At 49.7% G+C, this 20442-nt stretch overlaps 1 long non-coding RNA gene across 2 annotated transcripts; it reads right to left on the bottom strand.

Moving 5' to 3' along the window:
- Positions 1 to 10282: 10282 nt before the first annotated feature.
- LOC149914691 (uncharacterized) lies at positions 10283 to 20388 on the bottom strand. 2 transcript variants are annotated; one of them, XR_016460403.1, is made up of 4 exons: positions 19811 to 20388; positions 17949 to 18166; positions 13690 to 17775; positions 10283 to 12298 (listed from the first exon to the last, which is right to left on the bottom strand). It is a non-coding gene; the product is annotated as an uncharacterized LOC149914691 (long non-coding RNA). The 2 variants fall into 2 exon arrangements; XR_016460404.1 differs by having other exon boundaries at positions 13709 to 17775.
- Positions 20389 to 20442: the final 54 nt, after the last annotated feature.

Genomic DNA, 20442 nt, shown 5'->3' with positions numbered 1-20442 from the left:
TAACCCTAACCCTAACCCTAACCCTAACCCTAACCCTAACCCTAACCCTAACCCTAACCCTAACCCTAACCCTAACCCTAACCCTAACCCTAACCCTAACCCTAACCCTAACCCTAACCCTAACCCTAACCCTAACCCTAACCCTAACCCTAACCCTAACCCTAACCCTAACCCTAACCCTAACCCTAACCCTAACCCTAACCCTAACCCTAACCCTAACCCTAACCCTAACCCTAACCCTAACCCTAACCCTAACCCTAACCCTAACCCTAACCCTAACCCTAACCCTAACCCTAACCCTAACCCTAACCCTAACCCTAACCCTAACCCTAACCCTAACCCTAACCCTAACCCTAACCCTAACCCTAACCCTAACCCTAACCCTAACCCTAACCCTAACCCTAACCCTAACCCTAACCCTAACCCTAACCCTAACCCTAACCCTAACCCTAACCCTAACCCTAACCCTAACCCTAACCCTAACCCTAACCCTAACCCTAACCCTAACCCTAACCCTAACCCTAACCCTAACCCTAACCCTAACCCTAACCCTAACCCTAACCCTAACCCTAACCCTAACCCTAACCCTAACCCTAACCCTAACCCTAACCCTAACCCTAACCCTAACCCTAACCCTAACCCTAACCCTAACCCTAACCCTAACCCTAACCCTAACCCTAACCCTAACCCTAACCCTAACCCTAACCCTAACCCTAACCCTAACCCTAACCCTAACCCTAACCCTAACCCTAACCCTAACCCTAACCCTAACCCTAACCCTAACCCTAACCCTAACCCTAACCCTAACCCTAACCCTAACCCTAACCCTAACCCTAACCCTAACCCTAACCCTAACCCTAACCCTAACCCTAACCCTAACCCTAACCCTAACCCTAACCCTAACCCTAACCCTAACCCTAACCCTAACCCTAACCCTAACCCTAACCCTAACCCTAACCCTAACCCTAACCCTAACCCTAACCCTAACCCTAACCCTAACCCTAACCCTAACCCTAACCCTAACCCTAACCCTAACCCTAACCCTAACCCTAACCCTAACCCTAACCCTAACCCTAACCCTAACCCTAACCCTAACCCTAACCCTAACCCTAACCCTAACCCTAACCCTAACCCTAACCCTAACCCTAACCCTAACCCTAACCCTAACCCTAACCCTAACCCTAACCCTAACCCTAACCCTAACCCTAACCCTAACCCTAACCCTAACCCTAACCCTAACCCTAACCCTAACCCTAACCCTAACCCTAACCCTAACCCTAACCCTAACCCTAACCCTAACCCTAACCCTAACCCTAACCCTAACCCTAACCCTAACCCTAACCCTAACCCTAACCCTAACCCTAACCCTAACCCTAACCCTAACCCTAACCCTAACCCTAACCCTAACCCTAACCCTAACCCTAACCCTAACCCTAACCCTAACCCTAACCCTAACCCTAACCCTAACCCTAACCCTAACCCTAACCCTAACCCTAACCCTAACCCTAACCCTAACCCTAACCCTAACCCTAACCCTAACCCTAACCCTAACCCTAACCCTAACCCTAACCCTAACCCTAACCCTAACCCTAACCCTAACCCTAACCCTAACCCTAACCCTAACCCTAACCCTAACCCTAACCCTAACCCTAACCCTAACCCTAACCCTAACCCTAACCCTAACCCTAACCCTAACCCTAACCCTAACCCTAACCCTAACCCTAACCCTAACCCTAACCCTAACCCTAACCCTAACCCTAACCCTAACCCTAACCCTAACCCTAACCCTAACCCTAACCCTAACCCTAACCCTAACCCTAACCCTAACCCTAACCCTAACCCTAACCCTAACCCTAACCCTAACCCTAACCCTAACCCTAACCCTAACCCTAACCCTAACCCTAACCCTAACCCTAACCCTAACCCTAACCCTAACCCTAACCCTAACCCTAACCCTAACCCTAACCCTAACCCTAACCCTAACCCTAACCCTAACCCTAACCCTAACCCTAACCCTAACCCTAACCCTAACCCTAACCCTAACCCTAACCCTAACCCTAACCCTAACCCTAACCCTAACCCTAACCCTAACCCTAACCCTAACCCTAACCCTAACCCTAACCCTAACCCTAACCCTAACCCTAACCCTAACCCTAACCCTAACCCTAACCCTAACCCTAACCCTAACCCTAACCCTAACCCTAACCCTAACCCTAACCCTAACCCTAACCCTAACCCTAACCCTAACCCTAACCCTAACCCTAACCCTAACCCTAACCCTAACCCTAACCCTAACCCTAACCCTAACCCTAACCCTAACCCTAACCCTAACCCTAACCCTAACCCTAACCCTAACCCTAACCCTAACCCTAACCCTAACCCTAACCCTAACCCTAACCCTAACCCTAACCCTAACCCTAACCCTAACCCTAACCCTAACCCTAACCCTAACCCTAACCCTAACCCTAACCCTAACCCTAACCCTAACCCTAACCCTAACCCTAACCCTAACCCTAACCCTAACCCTAACCCTAACCCTAACCCTAACCCTAACCCTAACCCTAACCCTAACCCTAACCCTAACCCTAACCCTAACCCTAACCCTAACCCTAACCCTAACCCTAACCCTAACCCTAACCCTAACCCTAACCCTAACCCTAACCCTAACCCTAACCCTAACCCTAACCCTAACCCTAACCCTAACCCTAACCCTAACCCTAACCCTAACCCTAACCCTAACCCTAACCCTAACCCTAACCCTAACCCTAACCCTAACCCTAACCCTAACCCTAACCCTAACCCTAACCCTAACCCTAACCCTAACCCTAACCCTAACCCTAACCCTAACCCTAACCCTAACCCTAACCCTAACCCTAACCCTAACCCTAACCCTAACCCTAACCCTAACCCTAACCCTAACCCTAACCCTAACCCTAACCCTAACCCTAACCCTAACCCTAACCCTAACCCTAACCCTAACCCTAACCCTAACCCTAACCCTAACCCTAACCCTAACCCTAACCCTAACCCTAACCCTAACCCTAACCCTAACCCTAACCCTAACCCTAACCCTAACCCTAACCCTAACCCTAACCCTAACCCTAACCCTAACCCTAACCCTAACCCTAACCCTAACCCTAACCCTAACCCTAACCCTAACCCTAACCCTAACCCTAACCCTAACCCTAACCCTAACCCTAACCCTAACCCTAACCCTAACCCTAACCCTAACCCTAACCCTAACCCTAACCCTAACCCTAACCCTAACCCTAACCCTAACCCTAACCCTAACCCTAACCCTAACCCTAACCCTAACCCTAACCCTAACCCTAACCCTAACCCTAACCCTAACCCTAACCCTAACCCTAACCCTAACCCTAACCCTAACCCTAACCCTAACCCTAACCCTAACCCTAACCCTAACCCTAACCCTAACCCTAACCCTAACCCTAACCCTAACCCTAACCCTAACCCTAACCCTAACCCTAACCCTAACCCTAACCCTAACCCTAACCCTAACCCTAACCCTAACCCTAACCCTAACCCTAACCCTAACCCTAACCCTAACCCTAACCCTAACCCTAACCCTAACCCTAACCCTAACCCTAACCCTAACCCTAACCCTAACCCTAACCCTAACCCTAACCCTAACCCTAACCCTAACCCTAACCCTAACCCTAACCCTAACCCTAACCCTAACCCTAACCCTAACCCTAACCCTAACCCTAACCCTAACCCTAACCCTAACCCTAACCCTAACCCTAACCCTAACCCTAACCCTAACCCTAACCCTAACCCTAACCCTAACCCTAACCCTAACCCTAACCCTAACCCTAACCCTAACCCTAACCCTAACCCTAACCCTAACCCTAACCCTAACCCTAACCCTAACCCTAACCCTAACCCTAACCCTAACCCTAACCCTAACCCTAACCCTAACCCTAACCCTAACCCTAACCCTAACCCTAACCCTAACCCTAACCCTAACCCTAACCCTAACCCTAACCCTAACCCTAACCCTAACCCTAACCCTAACCCTAACCCTAACCCTAACCCTAACCCTAACCCTAACCCTAACCCTAACCCTAACCCTAACCCTAACCCTAACCCTAACCCTAACCCTAACCCTAACCCTAACCCTAACCCTAACCCTAACCCTAACCCTAACCCTAACCCTAACCCTAACCCTAACCCTAACCCTAACCCTAACCCTAACCCTAACCCTAACCCTAACCCTAACCCTAACCCTAACCCTAACCCTAACCCTAACCCTAACCCTAACCCTAACCCTAACCCTAACCCTAACCCTAACCCTAACCCTAACCCTAACCCTAACCCTAACCCTAACCCTAACCCTAACCCTAACCCTAACCCTAACCCTAACCCTAACCCTAACCCTAACCCTAACCCTAACCCTAACCCTAACCCTAACCCTAACCCTAACCCTAACCCTAACCCTAACCCTAACCCTAACCCTAACCCTAACCCTAACCCTAACCCTAACCCTAACCCTAACCCTAACCCTAACCCTAACCCTAACCCTAACCCTAACCCTAACCCTAACCCTAACCCTAACCCTAACCCTAACCCTAACCCTAACCCTAACCCTAACCCTAACCCTAACCCTAACCCTAACCCTAACCCTAACCCTAACCCTAACCCTAACCCTAACCCTAACCCTAACCCTAACCCTAACCCTAACCCTAACCCTAACCCTAACCCTAACCCTAACCCTAACCCTAACCCTAACCCTAACCCTAACCCTAACCCTAACCCTAACCCTAACCCTAACCCTAACCCTAACCCTAACCCTAACCCTAACCCTAACCCTAACCCTAACCCTAACCCTAACCCTAACCCTAACCCTAACCCTAACCCTAACCCTAACCCTAACCCTAACCCTAACCCTAACCCTAACCCTAACCCTAACCCTAACCCTAACCCTAACCCTAACCCTAACCCTAACCCTAACCCTAACCCTAACCCTAACCCTAACCCTAACCCTAACCCTAACCCTAACCCTAACCCTAACCCTAACCCTAACCCTAACCCTAACCCTAACCCTAACCCTAACCCTAACCCTAACCCTAACCCTAACCCTAACCCTAACCCTAACCCTAACCCTAACCCTAACCCTAACCCTAACCCTAACCCTAACCCTAACCCTAACCCTAACCCTAACCCTAACCCTAACCCTAACCCTAACCCTAACCCTAACCCTAACCCTAACCCTAACCCTAACCCTAACCCTAACCCTAACCCTAACCCTAACCCTAACCCTAACCCTAACCCTAACCCTAACCCTAACCCTAACCCTAACCCTAACCCTAACCCTAACCCTAACCCTAACCCTAACCCTAACCCTAACCCTAACCCTAACCCTAACCCTAACCCTAACCCTAACCCTAACCCTAACCCTAACCCTAACCCTAACCCTAACCCTAACCCTAACCCTAACCCTAACCCTAACCCTAACCCTAACCCTAACCCTAACCCTAACCCTAACCCTAACCCTAACCCTAACCCTAACCCTAACCCTAACCCTAACCCTAACCCTAACCCTAACCCTAACCCTAACCCTAACCCTAACCCTAACCCTAACCCTAACCCTAACCCTAACCCTAACCCTAACCCTAACCCTAACCCTAACCCTAACCCTAACCCTAACCCTAACCCTAACCCTAACCCTAACCCTAACCCTAACCCTAACCCTAACCCTAACCCTAACCCTAACCCTAACCCTAACCCTAACCCTAACCCTAACCCTAACCCTAACCCTAACCCTAACCCTAACCCTAACCCTAACCCTAACCCTAACCCTAACCCTAACCCTAACCCTAACCCTAACCCTAACCCTAACCCTAACCCTAACCCTAACCCTAACCCTAACCCTAACCCTAACCCTAACCCTAACCCTAACCCTAACCCTAACCCTAACCCTAACCCTAACCCTAACCCTAACCCTAACCCTAACCCTAACCCTAACCCTAACCCTAACCCTAACCCTAACCCTAACCCTAACCCTAACCCTAACCCTAACCCTAACCCTAACCCTAACCCTAACCCTAACCCTAACCCTAACCCTAACCCTAACCCTAACCCTAACCCTAACCCTAACCCTAACCCTAACCCTAACCCTAACCCTAACCCTAACCCTAACCCTAACCCTAACCCTAACCCTAACCCTAACCCTAACCCTAACCCTAACCCTAACCCTAACCCTAACCCTAACCCTAACCCTAACCCTAACCCTAACCCTAACCCTAACCCTAACCCTAACCCTAACCCTAACCCTAACCCTAACCCTAACCCTAACCCTAACCCTAACCCTAACCCTAACCCTAACCCTAACCCTAACCCTAACCCTAACCCTAACCCTAACCCTAACCCTAACCCTAACCCTAACCCTAACCCTAACCCTAACCCTAACCCTAACCCTAACCCTAACCCTAACCCTAACCCTAACCCTAACCCTAACCCTAACCCTAACCCTAACCCTAACCCTAACCCTAACCCTAACCCTAACCCTAACCCTAACCCTAACCCTAACCCTAACCCTAACCCTAACCCTAACCCTAACCCTAACCCTAACCCTAACCCTAACCCTAACCCTAACCCTAACCCTAAACCCTAACCCTAACCCTAACCCTAACCCTAACCCTAACCCTAACCCTAACCCTAACCCTAACCCTAACCCTAACCCTAACCCTAACCCTAACCCTAACCCTAACCCTAACCCTAACCCTAACCCTAACCCTAACCCTAACCCTAACCCTAACCCTAACCCTAACCCTAACCCTAACCCTAACCCTAACCCTAACCCTAACCCTAACCCTAACCCTAACCCTAACCCTAACCCTAACCCTAACCCTAACCCTAACCCTAACCCTAACCCTAACCCTAACCCTAACCCTAACCCTAACCCTAACCCTAACCCTAACCCTAACCCTAACCCTAACCCTAACCCTAACCCTAACCCTAACCCTAACCCTAACCCTAACCCTAACCCTAACCCTAACCCTAACCCTAACCCTAACCCTAACCCTAACCCTAACCCTAACCCTAACCCTAACCCTAACCCTAACCCTAACCCTAACCCTAACCCTAACCCTAACCCTAACCCTAACCCTAACCCTAACCCTAACCCTAACCCTAACCCTAACCCTAACCCTAACCCTAACCCTAACCCTAACCCTAACCCTAACCCTAACCCTAACCCTAACCCTAACCCTAACCCTAACCCTAACCCTAACCCTAACCCTAACCCTAACCCTAACCCTAACCCTAACCCTAACCCTAACCCTAACCCTAACCCTAACCCTAACCCTAACCCTAACCCTAACCCTAACCCTAACCCTAACCCTAACCCTAACCCTAACCCTAACCCTAACCCTAACCCTAACCCTAACCCTAACCCTAACCCTAACCCTAACCCTAACCCTAACCCTAACCCTAACCCTAACCCTAACCCTAACCCTAACCCTAACCCTAACCCTAACCCTAACCCTAACCCTAACCCTAACCCTAACCCTAACCCTAACCCTAACCCTAACCCTAACCCTAACCCTAACCCTAACCCTAACCCTAACCCTAACCCTAACCCTAACCCTAACCCTAACCCTAACCCTAACCCTAACCCTAACCCTAACCCTAACCCTAACCCTAACCCTAACCCTAACCCTAACCCTAACCCTAACCCTAACCCTAACCCTAACCCTAACCCTAACCCTAACCCTAACCCTAACCCTAACCCTAACCCTAACCCTAACCCTAACCCTAACCCTAACCCTAACCCTAACCCTAACCCTAACCCTAACCCTAACCCTAACCCTAACCCTAACCCTAACCCTAACCCTAACCCTAACCCTAACCCTAACCCTAACCCTAACCCTAACCCTAACCCTAACCCTAACCCTAACCCTAACCCTAACCCTAACCCTAACCCTAACCCTAACCCTAACCCTAACCCTAACCCTAACCCTAACCCTAACCCTAACCCTAACCCTAACCCTAACCCTAACCCTAACCCTAACCCTAACCCTAACCCTAACCCTAACCCTAACCCTAACCCTAACCCTAACCCTAACCCTAACCCTAACCCTAACCCTAACCCTAACCCTAACCCTAACCCTAACCCTAACCCTAACCCTAACCCTAACCCTAACCCTAACCCTAACCCTAACCCTAACCCTAACCCTAACCCTAACCCTAACCCTAACCCTAACCCTAACCCTAACCCTAACCCTAACCCTAACCCTAACCCTAACCCTAACCCTAACCCTAACCCTAACCCTAACCCTAACCCTAACCCTAACCCTAACCCTAACCCTAACCCTAACCCTAACCCTAACCCTAACCCTAACCCTAACCCTAACCCTAACCCTAACCCTAACCCTAACCCTAACCCTAACCCTAACCCTAACCCTAACCCTAACCCTAACCCTAACCCTAACCCTAACCCTAACCCTAACCCTAACCCTAACCCTAACCCTAACCCTAACCCTAACCCTAACCCTAACCCTAACCCTAACCCTAACCCTAACCCTAACCCTAACCCTAACCCTAACCCTAACCCTAACCCTAACCCTAACCCTAACCCTAACCCTAACCCTAACCCTAACCCTAACCCTAACCCTAACCCTAACCCTAACCCTAACCCTAACCCTAACCCTAACCCTAACCCTAACCCTAACCCTAACCCTAACCCTAACCCTAACCCTAACCCTAACCCTAACCCTAACCCTAACCCTAACCCTAACCCTAACCCTAACCCTAACCCTAACCCTAACCCTAACCCTAACCCTAACCCTAACCCTAACCCTAACCCTAACCCTAACCCTAACCCTAACCCTAACCCTAACCCTAACCCTAACCCTAACCCTAACCCTAACCCTAACCCTAACCCTAACCCTAACCCTAACCCTAACCCTAACCCTAACCCTAACCCTAACCCTAACCCTAACCCTAACCCTAACCCTAACCCTAACCCTAACCCTAACCCTAACCCTAACCCTAACCCTAACCCTAACCCTAACCCTAACCCTAACCCTAACCCTAACCCTAACCCTAACCCTAACCCTAACCCTAACCCTAACCCTAACCCTAACCCTAACCCTAACCCTAACCCTAACCCTAACCCTAACCCTAACCCTAACCCTAACCCTAACCCTAACCCTAACCCTAACCCTAACCCTAACCCTAACCCTAACCCTAACCCTAACCCTAACCCTAACCCTAACCCTAACCCTAACCCTAACCCTAACCCTAACCCTAACCCTAACCCTAACCCTAACCCTAACCCTAACCCTAACCCTAACCCTAACCCTAACCCTAACCCTAACCCTAACCCTAACCCTAACCCTAACCCTAACCCTAACCCTAACCCTAACCCTAACCCTAACCCTAACCCTAACCCTAACCCTAACCCTAACCCTAACCCTAACCCTAACCCTAACCCTAACCCTAACCCTAACCCTAACCCTAACCCTAACCCTAACCCTAACCCTAACCCTAACCCTAACCCTAACCCTAACCCTAACCCTAACCCTAACCCTAACCCTAACCCTAACCCTAACCCTAACCCTAACCCTAACCCTAACCCTAACCCTAACCCTAACCCTAACCCTAACCCTAACCCTAACCCTAACCCTAACCCTAACCCTAACCCTAACCCTAACCCTAACCCTAACCCTAACCCTAACCCTAACCCTAACCCTAACCCTAACCCTAACCCTAACCCTAACCCTAACCCTAACCCTAACCCTAACCCTAACCCTAACCCTAACCCTAACCCTAACCCTAACCCTAACCCTAACCCTAACCCTAACCCTAACCCTAACCCTAACCCTAACCCTAACCCTAACCCTAACCCTAACCCTAACCCTAACCCTAACCCTAACCCTAACCCTAACCCTAACCCTAACCCTAACCCTAACCCTAACCCTAACCCTAACCCTAACCCTAACCCTAACCCTAACCCTAACCCTAACCCTAACCCTAACCCTAACCCTAACCCTAACCCTAACCCTAACCCTAACCCTAACCCTAACCCTAACCCTAACCCTAACCCTAACCCTAACCCTACCCTAACCCTAACCCTAACCCTAACCCTAACCCTAACCCTAACCCTAACCCTAACCCTAACCCTAACCCTAACCCTAACCCTAACCCTAACCCTAACCCTAACCCTAACCCTAACCCTAACCCTAACCCTAACCCTAACCCTAACCCTAACCCTAACCCTAACCCTAACCCTAACCCTAACCCTAACCCTAACCCTAACCCTAACCCACCCTCCATACCTACCTCTCAGACCTACCTCCAAGTGTGATCCAATTCGTGATTGTGACAAAGCAAGACACTCCACAGCATTAAATGACTCAGCAATAGTACTTGTTAAAGCACTATTTTCACAGAATCATATGCACAGAAACTATACCAGCAATTATACCTTGGGAAGTACATCAGGGTTACACATATTCATTACAATTCCCGAACTTAGTTTATATGAATGCTGTGGCTATATTCTGTACATGGCACAATGCAATTTATAGGTGCAGCATCCATACATTCCATATGTGGCACAACACAGTTACAGGCGCAGCATTACACAGATTGAATATGTGGCACAATGCAGTTTAGAGATGCAATATACACTTCCTCCGTACAGTTTAACATACGTCAGATTAACCAGAGAAAGGTCACAGAGCCTCCATACCCCATTAATGACATCACATTTTCAAAAACATTATGTATTGCAATCCACCTCAAAAGCAGTTTAGATCTCAGCCCATCCAAAACAGAATGCAAGTCTCAGACTGGCCAGGAAGGAACGCAAATGACCTCCAACGGCCCTTGGGTGTTGCTTACGGGGTTGGGTTAGCCCTGCGGTACAAACAAACAAAGCAAAGCTAACCCAACCCCATAAGCAAGGCAAAGAAAAAGCCAATTTGGTTGATGCAAAATGACTGCAAAGCTACAGCCAGTTTGATTGAGATTAATTGACTGTACATGCTGAAATCAGCACAACTCTCAAAATGGCCGCAAAGGGGCACGAGTCTCACAGTGGCCGGGAAGGAACACGGATTGCCTCCAACAGGCCTTGAGCGTTGCTTATGGGGTTGGGTTAGCCCTGCGCTAGAAACGAACAAAGCAAAGCTAACCCAACCCCATAAGCAAGGCAAAGCTGAAGCCAATTTGGTTTACGTTAATTGAATGCAAAACCAAAGCCAATTTGGTTGATGCAAAATGACTGCAAAGCTAACACCAATTTGGTCGAGATAAATTGATTGCACACGCTCAAGTCAGCGCAACTCTCAAAATGGCCGCAAAGGGGCACAAGTCTCACAGTGGCCGGGAAGGAACACGGATTGCCTCCAACAGGCCTTGAGCGTTGGTTATGGGGTTGGGTTAGCCCTGCGCTAGAAACGAACAAAGCAAAGCTAACCCAACCCCATAAGCAAGGCAAAGCTGAAGCCAATTTGGTTTACGTTAATTGAATGCAAAACTAAAGCCAATTTGGTTGAATTAAATTGAATGCAAAGCCAATTTGGTTGATGCAAAATGACTGCAAAGCTAACACCAATTTGGTCGAGATAAATTGATTGCACACGCTCAAGTCAGCGCAACTCTCAAAATGGCCGCAAAGGGGCACGAGTCTCACAGTGGCCGGGAAGGAACACGGATTGCCTCCAACAGGCCTTGAGCGTTGGTTATGGGGTTGGGTTAGCCCTGCGCTAGAAATGAACAAAGCAAAGCTAACCCAACCCCATAAGCAAGGCAAAGCTGAAGCCAATTTGGTTTACGTTAATTGAATGCAAAACTAAAGCCAATTTGGTTGAATTAAATTGAATGCAAAGCCAATTTGGTTGATGCAAAATGACTGCAAAGCTAACACCAATTTGGTCGAGATAAATTGATTGCACACGCTCAAGTCAGCGCAACTCTCAAAATGGCCGCAAAGGGGCACGAGTCTCACAGTGGCTGGGAAGGAACACAAATCGCATCGGAAGGAAGCGTTGGTTGGCCTGGGAGTAGAAGGGGGCTAAGGAAGGGTGTGTTGGATCGCTGTGCTGAGGCCAATGGGATGAACTATAATGAGACTGAGTGCCGCGTCCCCACATTGCCTGCAATGAACTTGGGCGGTGGTAGGGGCTTGTGGCAGAGCGAAAGGAAGACTATGGAAAGGGAATGGACCGGGGGATGTGGGTAACGGCTCGACCGAACCGAGCTGGCGGTCAGTGTGGAAAGCCTGGAAAGTGGGGCAAGTCATCGACTGGGAGTACCGAAGGATCTTCACCTGTAATACAGAGAGACACGCTTTAGAAAGAGGAAGGCCGAGACGCAAACGACGCTCACCGTAAGCCCGCCCCCACAAAACATGGGAGCCAAACACCACTCTGACAAATTGAGTAATATTAGGGTTAGGAGTGTTTAACAGGGAAGCTGTAAGTGTTTTTGTTAGTATTACACAGAAGGTTACAGATGGGTTTAGTGCCCAATTCAAGGGTAGGTTCAGGGTTAGTTTGGACAGTTACTACAGTTATCTATGCAGTCATGGTTACAATTAGCACTGCATTTGGGGTTCAGAGCTCAATAGGGTCAGGGTGAAGGTATTAGGGTTAGGTATATTAGGATTATGCTCAGAGTGACAGTTAGGGAAGGCCAAGGCAAGAAGAACAGCCAAGGGAACACCAAAATAGAGGGCAAAGGCATAGATGACACACAATGGAAGGCAACAGCAAAGGCATGGAGAACACCAAAGAAGAGGCCTTATCAGAGGCCAGGCCCAAAGAGAAGGCCGCAGAGAACACCAAAATAGAGACCAAAGAGATTAACGCAGAGAAGGCCAAAATGGAGGGCAAGGTCCTTGAGAACGCTGCATGGAAGGCCAATGCAGAAAGTCAAGGGCAATGGCCACAGAGAACGTGGCACAGAAGGCCAAAACCGAAGGCTAAAGAGAACGCCATAGGGGATGCCAAAACAAGAGGCCAAAGAGAACATGGTAAAGAAGGCCAGGTGCAATGGCCAAAAAGAACATGGAAGGGAACGCCAAAACCGAAGGCGAAAGAGAACACTGTAGGGAATGCCAAAACAAGAGGCCAAACAGAACGTGGCAAAGAAGGCCAAGGGCAATGGCCAAAGAGAACATTGCAGGGAATGCCAAAACAAGAGGCCAAACAGAACGTGGCAAAGGCCAAGGGCAATGGCCAAAGAGAACATTGCAGGGAATGCCAGAACGGGAGGCCAAAGAGAACATGGAAGGGAACGCCAAAACCGAAGGCGAAAGAGAACACTGTAGGGAATGCCAAAACAAGAAGCCAAACAGAACGTGGCAAAGAAGGCCAAGGGCAATGGCCAAAGAGAACATTGCAGGGAATGCCAAAACCGGAGGCCAAAGAGAACTTCACGGGAAATGCCAGAACAGGAGGCAAAGGGAACGTGTCAAAGAAGGCCAACGACAAAGGCCAAGAGAATGCCACAGGGAACACCAAAACAGAAGGGCGAGAAAACGCAGCAGGGAAAGACAAGGACAAAGGGAAGGAGAACATTGCAGTGAAAGGCTGGAGGCAAGGAGAATGCGGGAAGAATAGTACAGGCAGCATTTGGGGCACCGTGAAGTGCAGAAATGAGCTCTGGGAACCCTACCTTGTGTATCACTAAGTAATGGTGGGTGTCCATTGCCCTTACCTGCTGGGCAGACAATTACCAGTTGGCAAAGTGGGGTTCCCAGGCATTCCAGGGAGTGCAGATTTCAGTTCCTCGCTGTTCCCATGAAGGCCCACGCATCTCTCAGTGCAGTTGCCTGCTCTCCGCTGTCCACCTGTTGGACACGATAGAGTAATGAAGGCACTGCCCCACATATTTAGGGCTGCAACCTGCACACATTGCTGTAATGATGATGCAAAGGAGCATTAGGGAAATAATGATATTCATAGGTTTGAAGTTACAGTTAATTTAACAATTGTGTTCTGCATCATGATTAAAATTAAAGTTACTTTGACAGAAAACACGAGGCATTATTTTATTACTGTATTTAGGGTTAGAGGCATTTTTAGCATCAGGTTATGAGTTAGGGTTAGAGTTATACTGTGGGTTAATATCATTATCTCCAGAGCCCCCATTAAGCTTGGGGTTCATGTCAAGATTACAATTAACGCTGCCTCCCAGCCAATCCCAGAGAATCAAAGGCAAAGACAAGCAGAACTCCCATGGAAAGCCAGAGCAGAGGCAAAGCGAACAGCCGAGGCTAAAGGAAGGTCAAAAGCAAGGAGAACAGTCAATGGAAAGCCAAAACAGAGGGCAAGGAGAACACGGCAGGGAACGCCAAAACAGAGGGCAAAGGGAACGCCGCAGGGCACGCCAAAACAGAGGTGCAGAAATTCCTGGGTTGCAGCCTGAAGCAGAACGTGAGCACAAGTGCCTGGAGCGGGGGGAGCCTACATCCACCCCTTCCTCTCTCGGCGTCACAGTGGAGCTTCCAGGAGTGCTTATGCAGTCCGAGTCCATGCGTGGGTTTTCCTTCACCTCGCTTCCTTCTCCTGATGTGCCAGAGTTCAAACTGAAGATGGCTGCGCTCCTCAGCTCACCCTTTTTTCCAGACTGTTGGTAGAAGGGGTGAGTTGGTTCCTCTTTGTTTGAGATCATCTTCTGTGGTGCCTGAGTCTCAAATGAAGGGTCTGTTATTTGTTTGCTTCACAAGAGCCCAAAGGGGCCAACGCCAAAACCAGAGGAGGGCCCAACGGGGCCAACGCCAAAACCAGAGGAGGGCCCAACGGGGCCAACGCCAAAACCAATGCTCCAGAGGAGGGCCCAACGGGGCCAACGCCAAAACCAATGCTTCAGAGAAGACTCAGGCAAAAAGGCAAAGAGAACACAGTAGAGAAAGCCAGAGCAAAGGGAAGGAGAACGCAGGAAGAATTGGACAGGCAGCCTTCAGAGCACCATGAAGTGCAATGAAGAGCTCTGGGAGTGCTATGTTATGACAAGCTAAGTAACAGTAAACACTGGTGAGTGTGCATTGCCCTTACCTGTTGGGTAGACAATTACCAGTCAGAAAAGTTGGGACATTCCAGGGAGTGCAGATTTCAGTTCCTCGCTGTTCCCATGAAGGCCCACGCATCTCTCAGTGCAGTTGCCTGCTCTCCGCTGTCCACCTGTTGGACACGATAGAGTAATGAAGGCACTGCCCCACATATTTAGGGCTGCAACCTGCACACATTGCTGTAATGATGATGCAAAGGAGCATTAGGGAAATAATGATATTCATAGGTTTGAAGTTACAGTTAATTTAACAATTGTGTTCTGCATCATGATTAAAATTAAAGTTACTTTGACAGAAAACACGAGGCATTATTTTATTACTGTATTTAGGGTTAGAGGCATTTTTAGCATCAGGTTATGAGTTAGGGTTAGAGTTATACTGTGGGTTAATATCATTATCTCCAGAGCCCCCATTAAGCTTGGGGTTCATGTCAAGATTACAATTAACGCTGCCTCCCAGCCAATCCCAGAGAATCAAAGGCAAAGACAAGCAGAACTCCCATGGAAAGCCAGAGCAGAGGCAAAGCGAACAGCCGAGGCTAAAGGAAGGTCAAAAGCAAGGAGAACAGTCAATGGAAAGCCAAAACAGAGGGCAAGGAGAACACGGCAGGGAACGCCAAAACAGAGGGCAAAGGGAACGCCGCAGGGCACGCCAAAACAGAGGTGCAGAAATTCCTGGGTTGCAGCCTGAAGCAGAACGTGAGCACAAGTGCCTGGAGCGGGGGGAGCCTACATCCACCCCTTCCTCTCTCGGCGTCACAGTGGTGCTTCCAGGAGTGCTTATGCAGTCCGAGTCCATGCGTGGGTTTTCCTTCACCTTGCTTCCTTCTCCTGATGTGCCAGAGTTCAAACTGAAGATGGCTGCGCTCCTCAGCTCACCCTTTTTTCCAGACTGTTGGTAGGAGGGGTGAGTTGGTTCCTCTTTGTTTGAGATCATCTTCTGTGGTGCCTGAGTCTCAAATGAAGGGTCTGTTATTTGTTTGCTTCACAAGAGCCCAAAGGGGCCAACGCCAAAACCAGAGGAGGGCCCAACGGGGCCAACGCCAAAACCAATGCTCCAGAGGAGGGCCCAACGGGGCCAACGCCAAAACCAATGCTTCAGAGAAGACTCAGGCAAAAAGGCAAAGAGAACACAGTAGAGAAAGCCAGAGCAAAGGGAAGGAGAACGCAGGAAGAATTGGACAGGCAGCCTTCAGAGCACCATGAAGTGCAATGAAGAGCTCTGGGAGTGCTATGTTATGACAAGCTAAGTAACAGTAAACACTGGTGAGTGTGCATTGCCCTTACCTGTTGGGTAGACAATTACCAGTCAGAAAAGTTGGGACATTCCAGGGAGTGCAGATTTCAGTTCCTCGCTGTTCCCATGAAGGCCCACGCATCTCTCTGTGCAGTTGCCTGCTCTCCGCTGTCCACCTGTTGGACACGATAGAGTAATGAAGGCACTGCCCCACATATTTAGGGCTGCAACCTGCACACATTGCTGTAATGATGATGCAAAGGAGCATTAGGGAAATAATGATATTCATAGGTTTGAAGTTACAGTTAATTTAACAATTGTGTTCTGCATCATGATTAAAATTAAAGTTACTTTGACAGAAAACACGAGGCATTATTTTATTACTGTATTTAGGGTTAGAGGCATTTTTAGCATCAGGTTATGAGTTAGGGTTAGAGTTATACTGTGGGTTAATATCATTATCTCCAGAGCCCCCATTAAGCTTGGGGTTCATGTCAAGATTACAATTAACGCTGCCTCCCAGCCAATCCCAGAGAATCAAAGGCAAAGACAAGCAGAACTCCCATGGAAAGCCAGAGCAGAGGCAAAGCGAACAGCCGAGGCTAAAGGAAGGTCAAAAGCAAGGAGAACAGTCAATGGAAAGCCAAAACAGAGGGCAAGGAGAACACGGCAGGGAACGCCAAAACAGAGGGCAAAGGGAACGCCGCAGGGCACGCCAAAACAGAGGTGCAGAAATTCCTGGGTTGCAGCCTGAAGCAGAACGTGAGCACAAGTGCCTGGAGCGGGGGGAGCCTACATCCACCCCTTCCTCTCTCGGCGTCACAGTGGTGCTTCCAGGAGTGCTTATGCAGTCCGAGTCCATGCGTGGGTTTTCCTTCACCTTGCTTCCTTCTCCTGATGTGCCAGAGTTCAAACTGAAGATGGCTGCGCTCCTCAGCTCACCCTTTTTTCCAGACTGTTGGTAGGAGGGGTGAGTTGGTTCCTCTTTGTTTGAGATCATCTTCTGTGGTGCCTGAGTCTCAAATGAAGGGTCTGTTATTTGTTTGCTTCACAAGAGCCCAAAGGGGCCAACGCCAAAACCAGAGGAGGGCCCAACGGGGCCAACGCCAAAACCAATGCTCCAGAGGAGGGCCCAACGGGGCCAACGCCAAAACCAATGCTTCAGAGAAGACTCAGGCAAAAAGGCAAAGAGAACACAGTAGAGAAAGCCAGAGCAAAGGGAAGGAGAACGCAGGAAGAATTGGACAGGCAGCCTTCAGAGCACCATGAAGTGCAATGAAGAGCTCTGGGAGTGCTATGTTATGACAAGCTAAGTAACAGTAAACACTGGTGAGTGTGCATTGCCCTTACCTGTTGGGTAGACAATTACCAGTCAGAAAAGTTGGGACATTCCAGGGAGTGCAGATTTCAGTTCCTCGCTGTTCTCATGAAGACCCACAAATCTCTCTGTGCAGCTGTTACAGCACTTAGAAGCACTGCACCTCTCTTGCTGGCACCTGTTGGACACCACACAATAATGAAGGTGCTGTCCCACATGTGCAGGGCTGCACACTGTGAACACTGCTCTTAACAGCAGCACTGTAGCTGGGAACAACGGACAAGGAGAAGGCTCAGATACCCAATATTTTTGCTTCCACCTTCTCTGATAACTGCTCATAACAGCCCTCACCTTTGGGTTGGTAGGTGGGGATTGAAGAAGAAATGGCACCCCCCCCTCCTTGCCCCACATTTGAGTGAAGATCGGGTTCTGGACCACCTGAGGACCTGAAATCCAGGAGTATACAGGTCCTGATGAGATGCATCCCGGAGCCCTGAGGAAATTTGCTGGTGTAGTCACCGGGCCACTCTCAATGGTGTTTGAGAAGTCGTGGCAATCTGGTGAGGTGCCTGGCGAGCAGAAAAAAGGTGACAGCACACCCATTATTATGGATAGAAAGTATGACCCCAGGAACTACAGACTCGTCAGTCTCACCTCTGTGCTAGAAACGATTGCAGAGCAGATCCTCCTGGAAGTGACCCTAGGGCACATGGAAGGCAGGAGGTGATATAGAAAAACCGGCAGGGCTTCACCAAGGGCAAATCCTGCTTGACCAACTTGGTGACCATTTGTGTCACTGCATCGATAGGCAAGGGAAGAGCCACTGACGTCATCTATCTGGACTTCAGCAAGGCCTCTAACATAGTACCCTGCACTATCCTTCTCTCTAAATTGGAAAGAGATGGATTTGATGGGTGGACTGCTCCATGGATGAAGAACTGGCTGCAAATCAACAAATTTTGTTCAACAAAATTTGGTTCAGCAAGTCCAAGTGCAGCTGGGATGAGGGAACTTGCCCATAACCAAAACATGCTGGGGAGTGAATATCATAAAATCACAGGTTTGGAAGGGACCTACAAGATCATCCAGTCCAACCATCCTCCCATCACCATGGCTACCACAAGCTACTAAACCAGGCATTCTAGTGCCTGACCGCTCTGAGAGAAAAAGCTTTTCCATATGCCTAATCTAAATCTCCTCTGGCACAACTTGTGGCTGTTTCCTGGGTCCTGTTTGTTACCTCAGAGAAGAGGCCAAAACCCTCCTCATCACAACCTCCCTTCAGGACACTGTAGAGCACAATGAAGTCTCCCCTGGGCTGCCTCTTCTCCAGCCTAAACAATCCCAGCTCCCTCAGCTGCTCCTCATAAGACTCGTGCTCAGACCCCTCACCACTTTTGTTGCCCTTCTCTGGGCACGTTCCAGGGCCTCAGTGTCTTTCTTGTAGAAAGGAGCCCAAAACTGAACGCAGTAGTCCAGGTGCAGCCTCACCAGAGCTGAGTACAGGGGACGATTACCTCCCTGCTCCTGCTGGCCACGCTATTGCTAATGCAGGCCAGGATAGCATTGGCCCTCTTGGACACCTGGACACACTGTCAGCTCCTGTTCAACCGAGCATCAACCAACAAAGATTGAAAACAAAAAAAAAAGAAAGGAGTGAGCATAGTCCCGTCCTGTAAGAGCTGTGGGGTAATGGCAGGTGGCAGCTGGACAGGAGTCAGCAGTGCTCCCTCCCAGCCCAGAAAACCAACCGTATCCTGGGCTGCATCCAAAGATGTGTGGTCAGCAGGTGAAGGGAGACAACCCCCACCCCTCTGCTCTGAGGCCTCACCTGGAGCACTGTGTCAACATGCAGAATGCTTGACACAGGAGAGACATGGAGCTGTTGGAGCACATCCAGAGGACAGACAAATATGAGCCAAGGGATGGAACACCTCTCCTAAGAAAACAGAGAGCTGGGGCTGTTCAGCCTGGAGAAGTGAAGGCTCTGAGGTGAGCTGGCACAGATGCTGCTCCTGTAGCTGCCAGTCCTTAGACATAATCAGGGTCCCCCAGAAAACACAAAGCTCTGAAATAACAAAGGAAACACTCACCCCACACTCCCAGGGAGGCAGCCTCCAAGGAGTAAAAGCATCATTATGGCTGCCAGCCCTTAAATGCTGTTAGGATCCCCCAAAAAGGCAGAAAGCTAAAACACAAAAGGAACCACTCACCCCACTCCAGAGGCTCACCCAATGCTCCTGAGGAGGCAGGCTCCAAGACGAGATGCTGCCTCTGTGGCTGCCAGCCCTTAAATGCGGTCAGGGAGGGGTGGAGCCAGGCTCAGCCCCACCTGGTCCCACGGGTGAATTGCTTCCACCTGTGCTGGCAGGGCTACACCCCTCACCAGGTGCTCCATCACCGCTTCAGGCTGTGACCTCACAATTCCCATACAGGAACCAACACAATTCCCAGCAGACAGCAGGAACAGGGACGGGGGCACTGCTGTGCCACGTGCTGCGCACCCACACCATGATGAGGTCATGGGGACGTGGTGGGACATGGGGACACAGGGGACACAGAGACACGGGGGAAATGGTGTATGGGAACTGCTGAATCGCAGCCTGAACCTCTGATTGAACACCTGAGGCGAGCAATGACTCAGCACTGGGAGCACAGGTGAAGGCAATTCTGCGCTGCTGGAAGGGGTGGAGCCTGGCTGCACCTCCCCCAGACCCATTTAAGAGCTGACTGCCATCAGAAGGGTCTCTTCTGGAAATCTCTCCTTTGGAGTTTTACAGTGAGCCCAAGACAAGGGTAAGTACTCTTATTTATTCTCTTTTTAGTGTAATAGCATGCTTATCCA

This window comes from Phasianus colchicus, chromosome 29 (assembly GCF_987193195.1).
Source record: "Phasianus colchicus chromosome 29, bPhaCol1.hap1.1, whole genome shotgun sequence".
NCBI classification, from domain to species: Eukaryota; Metazoa; Chordata; class Aves; order Galliformes; family Phasianidae; genus Phasianus; species Phasianus colchicus.
This window is presented reverse-complemented; position numbering and strand designations above follow the sequence as displayed.